The sequence below is a fragment of the Strigops habroptila genome, chromosome 5 (genome assembly GCF_004027225.2).
Source record: "Strigops habroptila isolate Jane chromosome 5, bStrHab1.2.pri, whole genome shotgun sequence".
In the NCBI taxonomy this organism is placed as follows: Eukaryota; Metazoa; Chordata; class Aves; order Psittaciformes; family Psittacidae; genus Strigops; species Strigops habroptila.
The window spans coordinates 28,229,620-28,246,857 of record NC_044281.2 but is presented as its reverse complement, the minus strand read 5'-3'; the positions used below and the strand labels follow the sequence as shown (position 1 = coordinate 28,246,857).

General features: G+C 40.5%; 1 protein-coding gene across 10 annotated transcripts in view; it reads right to left on the bottom strand.

Moving 5' to 3' along the window:
- Positions 1 to 17,238, bottom strand: part of ZMIZ1 (zinc finger MIZ-type containing 1) — a 349,016-nt gene that overhangs the window by 92,128 nt on the left and 239,650 nt on the right. The window lies entirely within an intron of this gene.

Sequence of the window (17,238 nt, the reverse complement as noted above, 5' to 3'; positions counted from 1 at the left end):
AAGTCTTTAGATTTGGGAAATCTTACGCACTTGTTTCCCCCCTACCCTGTTTGCTGAATGCTGTTGACTAAATCCATCAAACTAGTCATGCTAATTAGCGTCCGGAGCAGCCCCGGCGGCGGCGGAGCAGCCCCGGCCTGGGCAGCCCCCGCGGACGGGAGTTTCCTTCCGGACCGGCCGCCTCCCCGCGCCGGGCAGGAGGCACCGGCGGGGCCGGGCCCGCGGCGGGCGGCTCCGGCGGCAGTCCCGAGGGCGGCCAGCGCCGAGGCGCGTCCGCGGGCAGCGCAGCGCAGCGAGCCCGCTCGGCGCAGAGACAGCCCGCGGCCGAGGGAAACCGAGGCACGCAGGCGGGCAGGGGCTGCCGGCCGGAGCCGCTGCTGCCGCCGGGGCTGCTGTGCTCGGGCTCCCGCTTGGGGTAGGTTTTATGAGTTCAGACCTGCACCTCTGCCGGCCGCCCACTGCCCCGAACAGCATCACCCTTTCCCAAAGCACTCCGAGGTCAGTGCTGCCCAGGGAAGAGTTTTAAACAAGTTTCACCTATCAGACTGTACCACAACGCAACCCTCAGTAGACAGCGTTTCAGCTGGCAGTGTCAAAGAAAAGAAAAGAACAGGAAGCTAACGTGACAATTTTTTTGCTCCCTCTCAGGGGGAAAACTGGCAGTTTAAGTTGTGGCCAGCCGAGCACCAGTCTTTTCCTGCCAGCCTCCTGCGGTGCGGAGCCACTTCCTTCCCCGGTACAACCTGCACAAAGCACCTCCACCTCTTAAAGGCGCACCCGGCCCTTTCGCAGAGCAGCCAGCCTCCAGGCTCCAGCGAAAACCCAGACAAAACACATCAGCAAAAAAGGAGGGATTAAACAAAAAATGCCGGCTCCCCAGCAAAATTCGTTCAGCGAAAAAAATGGCCCCAGCTTTCCTTGCCATGCGTACAGTCACTTCAGTGTGCTTCGCAAACATCTTAGCAGAGAGAGTCTGCAACATGACAGATTGGAGCAACAAACTATCACAGATATCAAAGAGCAGCTCTTCTCTGAAAAATGATTCCACAAAAAAGCATTGTCAAATTTCATGTTCTCTTTTTTTTTTTTTTCTTTTTCCCAGGGAATCCACTTCAAACAAGTAAAAGGTATGTGTGCTTTTCCCCTAACTTCCACTCCTGACGTGTGATGAGCTCAAGGTCAGCCTGTCAGACAGGGTTATTGCTTTCTCTCCTCAGCCGTCAGGCTAAGCAGTACTGCAAACCAAATCCTCCCTAACACTTGGGCAACCTCAGAGCTGCACCAGCCTGACCAAAGGAAGACTGTTCACAACATGGCTGCTACAGGTGGTACAAAGCCCAGCACGGGGCCGGTACCCACCGCGGGTGGGCTGTCTGTACAGAGCGGGCAAGCCTTCAGCTAGATCCTCAGAGAGCAAGGTGGACCCACGGGGCTGCTGGAACAAAATGTACTTCCCATTGCACCTGATCATGTTTGAGATTCAGTGACAGAAAAGTACAGAACCTCTTACAACTGTTTTTATTGCCTTTCAGAGTGGACAAATGCTTTAAAGAGCGGTAAATTACCCGGCTGGGCTGGCAGAAGAGGTAACAGCAAGCAGTTTAGAGGACCGGCAAAGCAGTAAAGAGAAGTGTGTTGATAATCCCAAACAAGGACCAAAGTCCCTACTAAGGTAACTGCACTGAGTACAGACTTGGAGGATGTGAATGAAATTTATAACTGACTGTAAATCAGTATCAATTCTAAACAGACATGGAATGTACATTTTTGTGCTTGTTTCAGGTTTTACTAGATGTACAAAATTCTCACAGAGTCCATAAGTTATCATGGTGGTATTTCATATTTTGAAAAAATGCACAAAGCAACATGAAAAATGTATCGGGCAGTTGCAAGGTCCCAAATATTGAGACTGGCTCCTTCCTCACGCAAGCCTCAATCTTATTTTCTGAAGGAAAAATAATCTTATTATTTCCGTATAGAAAACTTGTATTCCCCAGTATCCTATGTTTTTCTCCCTAACTATCACCATAAGTAAGAGGATTGCTTTTTTCCCTCTCCGCAATTAAATGCTCTTTCTAGTGTAACAGTGTAAGTTTCTCTTTTAAGCTGCCTGTCTTTTCAGCGGAAGTGGTTTAGAGTAGACAAATCACTTATCTAAAAATTATGTACTTACTTCTCCTTTGACAAATCTTCAGCAGGTTTCTAATCCCACCCTGCCACTTGAAATATCACTTTCTGTGATGACATTTGAGTCACAGTTGTCAGAAGCATCAGGCTCTGTAGTTAAATGGATTAAATGACACTTCATAGCATGCAGTATTTTGAAGAAGGAGTGGTTTATCATTTGTAGAAATTAATCATAACAGTTTTTTCTCTAGGGCAAATTCCCAATCATTTTTAAAGATTACTATGTTTAAGCCCCACTGACAGCAGTATGTCAAATTACATCATAGGGAAGGTTATCTCAGGCAGCGATTACTATTAACAAGACGCACCGAAGACATCTACTACTGGGAGGAGTAGGTCCGCACTGGGAAGCACCTTTTAGATGCAGCAGTGGGAGACACTTTGGCCACGCTTTGCGTGGCTGTGTGGAGCCCCAGGTGTCCCACTGCCCAGTGCCAAGCGGCTGCTCTCCCATGGGGCCAGCGAGATGCTCAGCCTGGCAGGGAAGGTGGGCTGGGGTTGGGCATTGTTCAGTCGTGCAGGGGGGAAAGAGGAGACACTTATTTGGGCCACCTCTACCTGATTAAGGAGAAGAATTCAAAGTCACAGTTACCTCAAAACAGGAGGCAGCATTTGTCCATTTAATGCATGTTGTCAGTGCCAAGTGATACTACTGATCAGTCTTCTCCAGTCTTACTCCTCTCAGTTACCACTTAGCAAAGAAACGCATCATCACCAGCACATCCATGTGGTACTGCTCTTTGCTCTCCATGCAAGATGCTTCTCTTTCAAGCAGTGTATTTTTAAAAAGACACAAGTCCATCGTTAAGTCATGATGGTGCAACAGACCTGTATGTCCATGGAACACGCATTTGTATGGTGAACAAGATAATGATGTAGACAGATTTGTACGCTCACGTGCCTTTGACTGCTCAACATAAATGGCATGATGCTTATCTTCAACTAGTTCAAGTCAGATAGCCTTTGCTGCTCTACCTCCTTGCCCCTCTTTGCTGATATTGCAAAAAATTAACCAAATACATGAACACCTGTAACAGAGACACAGACCACCAAGAGGAAAAGAAGGAAAGGCTGCAAAGGGGTGGAGATCAAATCCCCATTCAGACACTTCAGTATCAAGTAGACTGTACAAGGGGTGGGGGGACACCATCATGTTCTACTGTAATTTCATTATGAGAGGTGCACAGAGGAAAGAGCAGAGAAGTAGTTTAGAGAAAGAAAACAGAAAGGGTAAGGAAATTCTCTTCAAGTAGCTGTAATACCAGTTATTGCCCACTGAGTCATAATATAACCCCTCAGCAATGCAAATTTTCTATGACCAAAGATTTAAAGGTTTATCTTGGGGACTGATCTTTATTCATCAGGGTTTTGCTGCACTGCTGAACATAGCAGGGTAGTTCCTTACAACATTTGCTTAGAGCAGGTTATTTGGCCAAGAATTAGTTCCCTGGATATGTATATATTTTACTGTTGATTCAAAGGATTCAGAAAACTCTTTAGAAGGCTTACAATTACATAGCTGAAATACATGGAATACATGGATCAGTGGCCTTATAGATTTTTCCTAATGTTTCACAGTAGGTAGAGTCAGTTGAAGCTGTTATAAATCACAGGGCTGCTTCCCAGTTAGAAACCAACCATGTACTGGGAGAAAAAAAATAATCCTTTGAGTGTATCAAGTGTCTTTCATGCATGGCCCATTTTTCCAGAATCAAACTAACTCCATCCAGAGAGAGGTGTGAGAAGAAAACCCAGCGTAAAAAGCTAAGTAAAAAAAAGGGACTCTTTTATGTGGTTTAGTCCTGCCTTGTTTAAGTCAAAGATTACTCCAGTGCAGAGACTACTGTGACTGAAGTATCTACCTCGGGCCTCTTCTTTATAAAACAAAGGTAGGAAAGTTACAAAATGTAACAACCCACCATTTCCTTTTCTCATGCCACTCATAACCAGTGTTTGCATGTGCCCTTGGAAGCTAAACGTTTTGACAGACTCTCTGACCCGGATTACACACCTGGAAACACTGAATGCTGTTTTGGATGCGCACAACTATTGGGCTGAGACACTTAAACATTCTGAAAGAGACTTATGCCCTAGTTAATTTTCAAGGCCATGGAAATGCTCATGTTCTTGTTATTTCTTTATGAAAATTTGTTCCTTCAAACCTATGCAGTGGCTCAGGATAGGTCTGGGGGTTCTGCCATGAGAAGCACCTCTGTCAGCTGCCATAATCTTCAGGAAAGGACATCTACCTTAAATTCATCTAACAAGATGCAATGTCACTATTTTCTGATCTCTATTTCCTTCCTTCCTCCCTCCCTTTCTTTTCCTTCCTTTCTTCCTCTTCCTTCCTTCCTCCCTTTCTTTTCCTTCCTTCCTTCCGTCCGTCTGTCCATCCATTGACTAAATGTCTTTACCACATTCTGGAAAACAAAAAGATCTATAACATTACAATGAAATATGGGGGAAGGGGAACCCCAGAATTACAGAGTGAAGCCGCATTCATCATGTTTATATCTTTGGTTCTTGCCACAGCTATACTTTTATAGAAAACTGAGAAGCAAAAGTCACCAAACCATGCAGAAATAAAGAATGAAGTACACTAAGGAAAAACCACATCTGTAATGTAGGATAACAGTCAGAAGGGAGGCTTTACAGAACTAAAAAAGAAATCCCTGCACAATGACGGCATCAGTTCAGAGTTGTCTCCAGCACTATTTCACCTGCAGCAGAGCTACTGCCGCTGCCCCCTCCCACCCCAACTTGTCCATCAGGCAACTCTAACGACAGATGGAACATACCCCACCTGTGATGCTCTGCCCATCTTTTACTCTATGTATTTTGCTACAAGTACTAAAATGTTTAAAAAACATGGAAGCTTTGTCATTTTTCCAAACTTTAGAGATGTCTTAACTTTTAGATACTTCCATTCAAACTCCTTGGTAAACTGGAGCATGGCAGAAATGCCTTCAGTGCTCATCTCACTTTCAGCGCCTCTGTTGGCGCCTGGCTTAGAGTTCATGACATCTAGCAAATCAGACAGAAAGAGAAATTAACTGAAGTCCTTTCCATGCTAAATCCAGTTTTTCAGCATGATCAAGTGGATTTCTGAAGCATTTTTCACAAACTTTTGATTAAATATTTTTGATTAAATATTTTAATACCACGTCTTGCAAACTGCCCAATTTTCCTCATACAATGTAGACACTTTGGCCTGCTACCACTTTTGGGGAACATCTGATCAACTGTTTCTGTAGATTTCAAGCTACTCTTTTAGCATTCTTATGTTCTGCAAAGGACTAAAAACTTTGTTAGACATGAAGCAAGACTTTCCAAGGCAATGAAGATTACTACCTTTCTTTCTAAGAAAGTTTTCCTATGCGCTTTAATACAACATATTTTTCTGCTGCTTTTTGAGCTATTCAAGATTATTTTCTCAGTCAAAATACCTGTTTTTATTGGGTGTGTAGCCACTCGTAGCTGAAGCCCCACCTCTGGCAAGCTGTGGGTTAACTACAGCTAAGCTTCCTCTCTTCCCTGCTTACCTGATCAAGGGGATAAGGAGGCAGCTCTGAAGACAAGCAACCTAATCAGGTCTCACTGAAAGAAGCAAGAGAATTATCACAACTGCAGCTTGTGAGGCTGTGTAGGACTAAAGGCATGCAAGAGAGTAAAAGAAAACTGAAGCTTGGAAAGTAGAAACCCTGCTAATACTCCTGGACATGCCTTATTCCAGCCCTGTCCTCGAAGTGGTGCTGTGGGCTGGGCTGCTCAGGCTTCCTGAGGAGCAGCTTAATTTGAGTTGTCCTCCCCTCTACATAATCTTGTTGGCGCCATTTTATTGAGCTGCCCCTAATCCAAAACTGGGTTTGAGAGGAAAACCTAAGATGTTTGTTTATACCCTTTCTTAATTACTACCTTTTAAAACCAATCCACTAAAATATGGAAGGTATCAGTAGTGAGAAGGAATAGGTGATACAAACATCATGAATGGGACATCAGTTGCGTAAGAGATGTCCTTCGTTGGCCACAGAACTTACACTCTATACATAGGAAAGTTAACAACTGAGCCCTTTTTTCTGTGCTATGAGTGAACTGTGAGAGCATTCAAATAAGAAAGCTGAGATGCAGTGAATAATAATAATATTAATAATGATAACAACACTGAATGTCTCTTTCTCCAAGACAACCGTGGAGTCTAGAAAACCATTAAAAGTGCATATAGATGTTTAATGATGCCATATCTAACATATGAGAGGTTACATAAATAAACAAATAGAGAAAAGTCCAAAGTTACAAATTAAAAGAAAAGTTACAAATTGGTGGCTATGCATCACTGTCTTGGAAAGCTTCCATTCTGGAATACAAAGACATTCATCATTTGGAGGCCAGCTCATGCTTCTAACTTTGTATTTAAACAAATCCATGTACCATCATCATACACTTTTTAGATCAATCTGCCAGAAAGCCATACAGAGTTATTTTTAGTGATCTGTGAGATAAAGTACAGTTTAGCTTGCAAAGTAGCCTAATAAGGCAAAATGCTCTTGATGGAGACCAAATGCAGTCACTGTCACTCTCCCCCGCCCTACACTACTCAATCTCTACAACCATCCCTTAATTTTCCCCACTTACTGTGGAGGATTACTGCATTAGCAACAATGAGATAGAACTAGGGGGATCTTTATCGCTTTGTCTGTTTTGATAACCAGATATACTGTGATTGCAGAAGAAAGGAAATGCTCTGAAATGAAAGTGGTTTTGCTCAGATTTGTCAAGGAAACATTTTGGTAGACAATCATTTTAAGAGAAAGAACAGTTTAATATCAGTTAATATCAGTTTTTGCTTTCAGAAACTTGCAAACTGGTTCTCAGTCAACTCCAAATATTTCAAGGCCTCACGCTACTTCAGTGCCATGTTCCTTTCCACCATGCTGGCAGTGGAACAAAGCTTTAAAGTGGATACAAAGGACTCTCAGGGAGTATGTGTATGTTTACGTATTAGCAAGGATCTTCTTATAACTAAAAATGTTCCAAAATCCATTAGATAACTTAGAATCTGAGAAAAGTACTCATTTTGACATGTTGCTGCTTGGAGGGGGTGGGGAATAATTCTGTACCAATTTATGAGAACAAGATTAAACACAGCAAATAACATAGGCTTCTATCTTTAATAATTATTCATATACTTGTTTAGCTGATTATAAGTCATAGCTCCAGGCTGCCTGCCTGCCTGCACTGCTAGGACACAGAGAGCAACCTTTGCTAAATTGACTCCACTGGCTATGTTCATGCTGCAAGAGCTGTTTTCAAGGACAGATGTACAATGTTATGTGGGTAAAGAGATGAGCAAATTAAAGATGGGTGTTCTGTCAGGAAAAGGACTGAAGAACTTGTGTCAGCATTTCCCTACATTAATAGGACCTCAGAATTTTAACCCTTCAACACCTATCACTTAAAGAAACACTCTCCTTATATAGATAGTACAATTGCATCTTCTCAAATAAAATCATGAAAACATAATCACTCAGAACAAAATACAAGGGCATGCACTATAAGCATGTATCTATATATAGGTACACAGGGATGCATGAAGAGCTTTTAATCCTTCTTAAACTGTGATTAATTTTAAAGCATCATAGCTTGTGAGTTATAAAGCTGAGAACAGTAGAACATGAAGTTAACAAAACATATTACTGCTGCACAACACAAAAGTATCCCTCAATGTGAGATCATCAATAAACATTCAGCGCGTTCCTACCAAAAAGCTACACTCGCATTTTTGATTTTTCTTTTTACCATCTTAATTCTGCATATTTCTGTTTAAAGCAGTATATATATTTCTTTAAAGGAGGCTGAAAGTCTTTCAGACCTACTCTGCTCTGAGAAATATTTAGCAGCACAACCATAGAACAGAGCTATACTGGCAGCTCCTACCAAGCATAGACACAGTTCATACTGGCAAGAGGCCGTATCCTATATTGCCTTGATTGGCTCCCCATTGAAATTAAGTTTACAATCAAGGGATTATGCGATCTCACTAAAAGAGGGCTTCTGGCATGTAAATGAACACATCTTATTTTAATAGAGCATTTCTAGCATAGAGCTAGTCTACTTTGAGACTAAGAGCAAGTCTACACCTTGCAATGTTCACACTTCCAAGATTTTTTAATAACTTCATCCATCTGTCAAATAATTTACATTCTGTTAGAATATGCATCAATAGTATGGCTATGAAAATATACATTTCCATAACCTGGAAACTATCCATCAGTGTTTAACACTATTTCTTACTTCTCTCCTGCAATATTGCATGGAGAGTTTTACAAAAGTAGTGCTTTAATGATGTTCAGGCAGCAGAAAGGAATCATGACTGTAAGAAACACTTTGAAATATCTTGATTAAGAATCCTTCCACTGTGAATGACAGGAACTTCCCTCTTCTTAATCAATATGCATCAGATTAGTCTTTCTGTCCACTGTATACAACACACTGCCTTGGTGGCTGTCTGCTGCCAAAAGATTGAACACTGAGAATTGAACAATTCAAGACAAATGCTTTAGGATGGAAGGTTTGATGATGACCTATTACGTCGAAACCTTCAAGGTAAAAAACAAGAATTTTGCATGTTACCTTAAGCCATAAGTATGGTTTTGCTTTTTGTTTCATATTTAAATGCACTGGTAAGTAAACATTAGAGCTAAACATGTTCTTTGAAAGTTTAACTAGAAAACTGCATTTTTAATAACTTAATTTCATTTCTTAAAGTACTTAGACAATACACACTGAAGCATCTCCCCTTTATCTCCAAAAGCTGAAGTGAAAGTTCAGGCAGTGAGGCTGACTTAAATGAAAAAGTACAAGCTGGAGAAGACACTAAAAGTTAAAATTTTGGGTAATTCAACTTGAGAAAGCATAACTGGATCTGATTTTCTAGAAGTGCTACATCTCCAAGAGCTAAAAGTTAAGCATCTTCAATATATTTCTAGTTGAGCATCCAAGAACTAAGGAACTACAGGTCATTAGTCTGCTTTGGGAATTGTGGCCTGTATCACCACAGCTCTTAACTTCTGACCAAATGGCCGCTGTCAGCTCTCCAAACTATTTACTGACTACTGCACCTCTATCATCAACATTTTAAATTAAAAGTGATGGCAGGCTATTTAAATGAGGCTTAATACATGTTAGTGTTACACTGCAGTCCACTTATCTTGGTCTGGAGGACTGGTGTCTGGAAAACACAGTCTTTAAAATGATTCACATGAGAAATCTTTCTTAAAAAGATGTAATATACTTTCATACCTGCAAAGAAAAATTAGTAGATTCAAAGCAAATTGCTTTTACCAAAGGTTGGAGAAGTAAAGTTACAAAAGTGAAATTTCTTTTTACTTTGGGAAAGGTAGACATATTTACAGAAATATATGTCAATGGAAAAAAGAATCTGCCTTATGCTTAAAGATAGTTCTGTGATGAGGGATTACTCATACTAAACCTTCACAAGGCAGGCACTTCCAAGAAGGAAAGACAAAGATCCTACAGTGCCTCAGATCTCATCAAAACCATTTCTAACCATTTCCCATGCCAGACATGCCACTGACTGCAAGCCACCTCCTGGTAGTATAAGTAAACCACTTCAAGTCCATGGCACAATTTTCTTTTTCCACATGAGAACAGACTTTTTCTTGCCTTCGCCATGAAAGCAACCAGGATTTACTTCATTTTTTTTCTCATTTTTGGTAGCAATTCCTCTATGGAAAAGATTTTAGGAAGGATGGGAGTAGGTGGTGACTCTTGCTTCAGTTTTTCTATTGGCTTCAAGGAGAAACCATATATGATAACACTTTTAAGTCAGTTCACCTCTGTTGATCTGTGCTCCCTCCACCAGCCTCAGTATGGAAAACACCTGACACACACACACATTCTTGTTTTTTCTGTTGCAACTTAGTTTAAATTACTGAATATGGTTTCCAAAATAAAGTAATGGATCAGTTAGGAAAATAATTAAATGCCTTTAAATTTGGAGTTATTTAAAAAAACAAAAGAAGAAAGCCCATACAAGTAGTTTCTAGACTCTGGGAGTATAAAAAATCCCATCAATTTACAAGGAGTAAAAAAAGAAAGAAAGAACATTGATCAAACCAACATTTTGTTTTAAGTATCACTTCTGCCACAGGGAGACATTAGTCAGGCTGAAGATGTATGGGTCCAATGTAATTAATATTCATATGACTAATCACTGGGGTTATACCAATTGCCCAGAGACCCAAGAAGGAGTAGAATAGCATCAACAGAAATTATCGGTACTATTTGTTAACTTTTAGCTTTAAAAATACAACCAAATTCTTAAGACTTTGACACTGCTCATGTAATAGCAAGAATGATTTATGGGCATTCAGCAAGAAAAAAAAAGGCATGAATCCCTACAGAACACCACAGGAAGGCAAGTAATAACCCTAAACCTACTAAAATGTGGAACATAATTTACATGATTCTTATAAAATATTTATGTTACTTTCAAAGTATTGACTGAGATATCTGATTTCATCAAAAACATCAAAACATTCTCTAAATAATTACATCAGATTAAAGAGCTGATATTTAAGTAACAATGCTCTTTGAGGGTAGTCATCCTGCAGGCAGAGGAATGCAAAGGTAAGAAAAAGCAGTGTGGGAAACCACTTCTGTGCTGTGGTTACTGAGGATGACTCTGTCAATCAACTGTAATGCAAGCTAGCAGGTAAGCTCAAACACAGACTGCAAATCTGAAGGAAAATCCATACATTCTTTTAACTCTTGCATTTAACTGCCAAAGTAGCAAGTGGTGCCCTTGGAAGGAGCAACCAAGACAGGGGGAGCAGCCACTGCTGCTGCTGCCTTCTGGGAGGGCAGAGCTGAGAGGCGGCAGCATGGGGAAGGAAAAGCTGCCAAGACTGAGGTGTGCTTTGAGGAGCAGCCGCATTGGGGATTCCTGCAAATTAGACCAAATTCTCCCAAGTAACCTGGCATGTTTTGCCTTCTGTGCCTGTAAATGCAAAAAAAAAAAAAGAAAAGAAAAGAAAAAGACAGACACAGAAAAGAAGGCACTCTTAGCCAAAAACTTATGAAATAAAAGCAGTACCCAACCCCCAATACAATTGGTTATATTTACAAAGACAGCCAATGGAGAAGACAAAAAGGAAAGAAGTCACTGTGTCGCCATTTGAGCCCTGTTTGGAAGGAATTCAACACATTAACTCAATCGATTATACTAGTGCATAACAGCAAATCCACTGCTTGTCTGCTATCCTCACTTCATGGAATAAATGAGCGACAAGCACTGCTGGTATATTCCAAAGGCGGGAGGTGAGGAAGTCACCTTGCTCTGAGAGGTGCAGTACTGGGTGCTGATACACAGCCCTTGGACCCCTGTGGCAAGCCTGGCTCCCTTCTGTCACTGACTGCATTGCTCTGAACCTAGTCTCATAAAAACATGATCCTTAAAACTGAAACGCTTGGTTAAATTTGGTTTCTGACTGCTTTCAGACAAGAACTCACAGTGGTAAACTGCAATTAGTGCAAAAGATCTTGTAACTGAGTTAACATTGATCATTTCCACCGGAGGTTTACCACTTTTAGGAAGATGATATAAAATCAGGCAGGAAGCCTCACAACTACTGTAAATTATTTATCCTCTCTCTCCAAAATGACAGTAGCAGAAACAACTGTGTGACAAAGGCAGTTGGGAGACTCAAGACAGCAGTTCTTAGTTCTCTGACATAGTTAACTCAGTTCCCACCTCTTCCTCTCCAACTCTCGCCTTCCTTTACCCTCTTTCCTGACTATCTGGGTTACAAGTTGTTCAAAGAAAGTACCTTCAAAATGTGTGCAGAGTTTCTCAGTGCAAGGGGTCTTGATCTCATATTGGACCTTTGAAAGCACCAGCACATGAACACCACAACGAAGCAACACTGCATCAGGGCACCAGAAAAAACACACATTAGATCCTTTGCAAGGTTCTGCACTTTCTTGTTTGCTGGTGACTGCACCAAATGAGGTTACCTTCTTAGGACAGAGAGTACTCTGACTATAGCTAGTACTTGGTGTAACAAATATTTAGCTACCTAATTAACAGATTAAGGCAAAACCTAAGGGGTTTGATAACTTGTTTAAAAAGGTAACATTATACATTTAAGAAGGCCAGGAGTGATATATTTTTTCCTTTTAAAAAACTATCATTATAATCAAGGATGTGACTATAACAATTGAGTTCCAGATTTTGTTACCTTGGTTAAGTGGCCTTTTGCTACAGTATGGGTTGCGATATGGCCTGGGTTATTTTGTTACCATCAGTACCTGTTCAGCAGCACATACAAAATAAGCGCACTGGTTCAGCTCACAATGCCTCCATTGTCAAGTTTGTTCTCTTGAATTCAGCCTCTCTGAAATCTATTTTGATCAAGAAGGACTTAAAACAGATACTGCCTGGTTAATTTGTTCAGACCTAAATTACTTTTCAGGTTTGCTAAATTTTTGCTCATGTTGCAGCTGTCCACAGTTCAAGAGAATTTCATATCTAGGGATTCTGCTTTGAGAATTTGTTAAATAACCTTTCACTTTACATCTGTCACCTAACGCTTAATAAGCTCTTAATCAGTAGGTTGCATTCCTGAAACATTATTCCTTACCTGTAATTTGGAATGTTTCTCATTTAGTGTTTCCCCCCCACTAAAAATCTTTAAAATAGTTACTTAGCAGGACTGATCAAAGCATGTCATGCTTTTACAACCCATTCGCACTTCTGCAGACCAAGATGTAACAAAAGAAATAACACACTATAGAACACCTCAGGGTTGTCAACAACATGCACATACAAACTCACTCTCCCCATACATTTTTCTAATTCAAGTTAATTTACCGTGAGTGATTTAATTCTAATTTAAATGGCTGACTTTCCATCAGCGAAGGTTTTCCTTTGCCACTGTTTACTTTTTGATGGTTTCTCCCCCATAGAATAAACCCACGATTTCTCTCCGATATCTTCAGAAATTAATTTCTTTTAATCGACAGCAAACAACCCTTAGATAGTAGAGCAAGTGACACTCTTGACTAAGAGACATCCAGGAGATTCACACAGAAGATCAACAAGAAGCAGCACATTTTTAAGTGCATATTTAAAACCGGCACTCAGTCTCCCCCATGGAGTTCAATAAGCAGAGCAATTCCTCACCGTCTGTTCATTAAAAGCCAAGAAAAGGGAAAAAGTTTCCATTATATCTAGTAACAAAAACTGTTTGTGCATACATTGGCCTTTCAGGCATATGTGGTCTTACACTTTGTCACTTCAGAGCAGATGTTTAATTGGGAGGAAGCAATTTTAAACATCTGTAGCCAATATCTGAGAAGCTAGATGAAGACCACACAGAGCCTTGAGGAAATTAAAAGTGTATGCAATTATGTCACTTCCTAGGCTGCATATTTAGTAGCATTAAAAAACAACAAACAAAACCAGAAGTTTCAGTAGAGAACCTTCAAAATCCTTCCTCTCCCCTCATTTGCTTTCCTCTGCCTCAGAAAAAAACCTGGTACTTTAGTAAACTTAAAGCCTATTAACGGAGTAACCAAGGTTTGACCAACAAAAGATATGGCATCCCCCAAAGGAAAAAGAAGGGAATAAAGTCCAATTTAGTATGAAGCCTTTAATCCCTCAGGGAAACAAGCAAAACAGAGTAAATATTTAGGAGATGAAACATTACTCAGTTCAGTTCTAGTGTGTCTCAAGTATGTTGCAATAACTCAGGTTTAGCGAATACACCTGCAGCATATACAACAGCAAAAGTCTTCCACTGAGAAGAGCCAGGGATCAGTCTCTCCAAAATCCAAGTCTCTAACTTGCAACAGCACTGCTGGTAGTACCCCCCAGAACTGGGCTGCCTCCTTATTTCTAGTTACACCTTTCAGAAGCCAGGTTCTTTACTTTGCAGAAGAGCCTAGGTGAGGAAGACTATTCAGCTAAGCTGCTTTCTACTTGGGTAGCTGCTACAGTAGGAGAGGAAAACAGAAAATGACGTGACCAAACAGATCAGTTCCCATGAACGTGAGGGGAGATGGCCAAGAGATTCAGTTCCAGCAATCATTCGGGGAGACTTGCATTTTTCAAAGCTGCTTTGCTTAAACAAAGCATTGTCTACAGAAATCAGTGTGTTACGAAATTTCTAAAATTCTAAATTAAAACTGCAAACCTTAACAAAATTAACAGGTTTAAATAAAAATACAAATGCAGCCTGGTTTTGCTGCCCTCCTTTTTAGAAGTTATTTAATAGTGTGCTACACACAAGTAGCATTCTATTTCCCAACTGTGAAATAGGGGAAAGATGGGACTTTTTGCATTATCGAATATGTAAAAAGAAAGATTACTTTGCTATGAAGATTACTGTTTGAAAACTTTAAATTTAATTAAGATCAGGACAACAAAAGGGTAATGGCTCAGCTCATGCAAGGTTTGTATAACAAGAGGAAAATCACAGGTTTTACAAAAACTATGTGACCAGTAAACACTTTTTTAAGTCCACAAAATTGATCTCTAAAAATGTTCCTCAAGGGGATGCCAAACCTTTTGATCTACTCTCTGAGAGCAGAGAACCCCCGTGTAAAATACACTGTAAGCAGCACTAGTAAACTATTGGTTCTTAGGGATAGCCAAAGAACTTGTCAGAATTTACAATCTATAAAACCGCTGGAGTGGCTCCACGGCAGAAGTGAAAGACTAGAGGCACGGATGCTGTATTTGACCGACATACAGTAGCTCATATTGCTGACATGCTTTGGGTAGATAGTAAAAATCTCCCTTTGATCTAAACTACAGACTAAGGCTTCACAACATGTGTTGGGGAGGATAAGACTCCAGATTACTGTTTGCAAGTCCCCCGGTCTTCAGCCTACAGTGGAAGGCACCCATTCCACTGGAACAGCAGGGAGAGCACACCTGATGCTGACAGCTTTACGAGAGGTCTCTGGACCATGAGATTGTCTAGAAACCTCTCTGTACAAATCAATATGTACGGATTGCTGAACTCACACATCCTGAGCATTAAAAACATGTATCATTTCAAAGTACTGTGGTATCTTTATTCTCCAAGGACTGTAACTGGAACATAGTCTTCCCCTCCAGGGAACAAACGCAAACACAAGCAGCAAAATTTCCAAGAAAAAGTATTGCTAAAACCTCTGTGGAAAACTTCCATTTTTGTCCTGCATGTAAATGATGCGTTACCTCAATTTGTAGCACATACAGATCTTTTTAAAAGTACAAAATCCCAAACCTTAAATGAATTAATTGCTATTAATGAGCAGCCAAAGACAGAGAAACAAGTATGCTCTCTGCTCTCCAATGGGTTAGGATGGCCCACTCAAAGCTGACTCAGGAACTAATGTAGTTGTTTCAAGAAACAAAATAGCAAAAGATTCACTCTTTGGCAGCTTTTAAACCATCTGTTCCACACTATTTTAATCACTTCTGCTCAGTACAGAGATTATGGGTTTCAGTTCATTTGTGGTGGAAAAACAAAGAAAGCTGCATTTTTGGAGTGCGTGGGGGGAAATCCAGAATCCTCCAACTACTCTGAAACTGGGGTATTTGAAAAAGCAAAAGGCTTACTGCTCGCATGCTCGAGTGTGATACAACCACCCTCCCCCTCCATGAGGGATTCCTCCTGTGCCTTGAAGCAAACACAAATTGGAATGTGCCACACTGACCTGAAAAAAGGGGGATGTGGGGAGGGAACTCCTTTTAGCCACTTTATTACGGCAAAACAATTAGTTCCATTCTTTCCAATGGAAGAACCTAAAAGTTCCCATTGCTATTTGTTGTGGGAAATTGCTTATTAATGGGAAGAATGTGTTTCCTCAGCTCAAGACTTTCCATGACTTTCTTGCAGTACTAAAAGATCAGTAGGGTAGAATTAGTAGGTGGGTTTGAAGTGATGGGCGTATCTTCTCTGTAACACAGTGATTTCACCTCCCTTCTCTCCATCCCCAAAAGAAGAGCAAACAGTCCTTTGAGATGACAAGCAAACAGGAAAGGTTAGTCCCACAGCTAATTCAAACAGATCTTCAACTAAAAGTGTCCTCCATACAGGTGTCTAGTGGATCAACACAAGCACTTGTGTTTACCTGCCTGAGCTACTCAAATGACTATTCCCACACAGCATTTTCATCTTCCCCGAGGAAATGTAGTGTTATGGTTTCCACTTCCCACTGTGTCTTCTTAGCACTTCTAAGGGGAGCTGACACAGCTCTTTGTGCCGCTCTAAGCTGAAATGGTGTGCCAGTTCTTTCCCAGGGTGATGAAGGGAATTATGTCTTCCCCGACATCAAAAACTGATGCAGTCTTCTTGAAAACACTGAATGACTTACCAGGACCTCAAATGATTTAGCCTGTGATCTTAGATGTACGTAGGCAACCGATCTAGTGAGAGGGAACTGGATCTCTGTCTAACCACGTCAGTTTGCCCAAGCTGAATGTCCCACTGAAAAGGAGTTTTTTCCACTGTAAAGATTAGTTCTCAGTATTCTCATGATCAATAGCTCCCATATGTTACCATTTAATACTGATATCAAAGGAGCCACTCAACTACATGAAGGTCAGGATGGATTTGGCCAAAACCAGATTGGTATGTTTGTTTGCATGGTCTTAGATGACTAACAGTGTTGGTTGGAAAATAAATAAACAAAATGTATTATGAAGTTTTCATTTTTGCTATTTCAACCAGTCCACTGTAAATTCACATTTAGTGCCTTTTACAGTCATCAAAACTAGCAGGAAATAGAATGTATTCATAAAAATGCTTCATTTTTGCATATAGACAAAGCATGCACAAAAATAAAAATCTAAATATAATCAACAGCTCATCTGGAGTATAAAAGACATCCAAAGACTGTAAGTAGTATAAGTAAATATCTATTTTATATGATTAAAATATTGATAGTAAGTGCTATTAGCTGCAACATTTGTTATGGTGCAGAATAAACCCATATGCTGGTAGCTAAGAACGTAATAACTCTTAACTATGTAAGTAG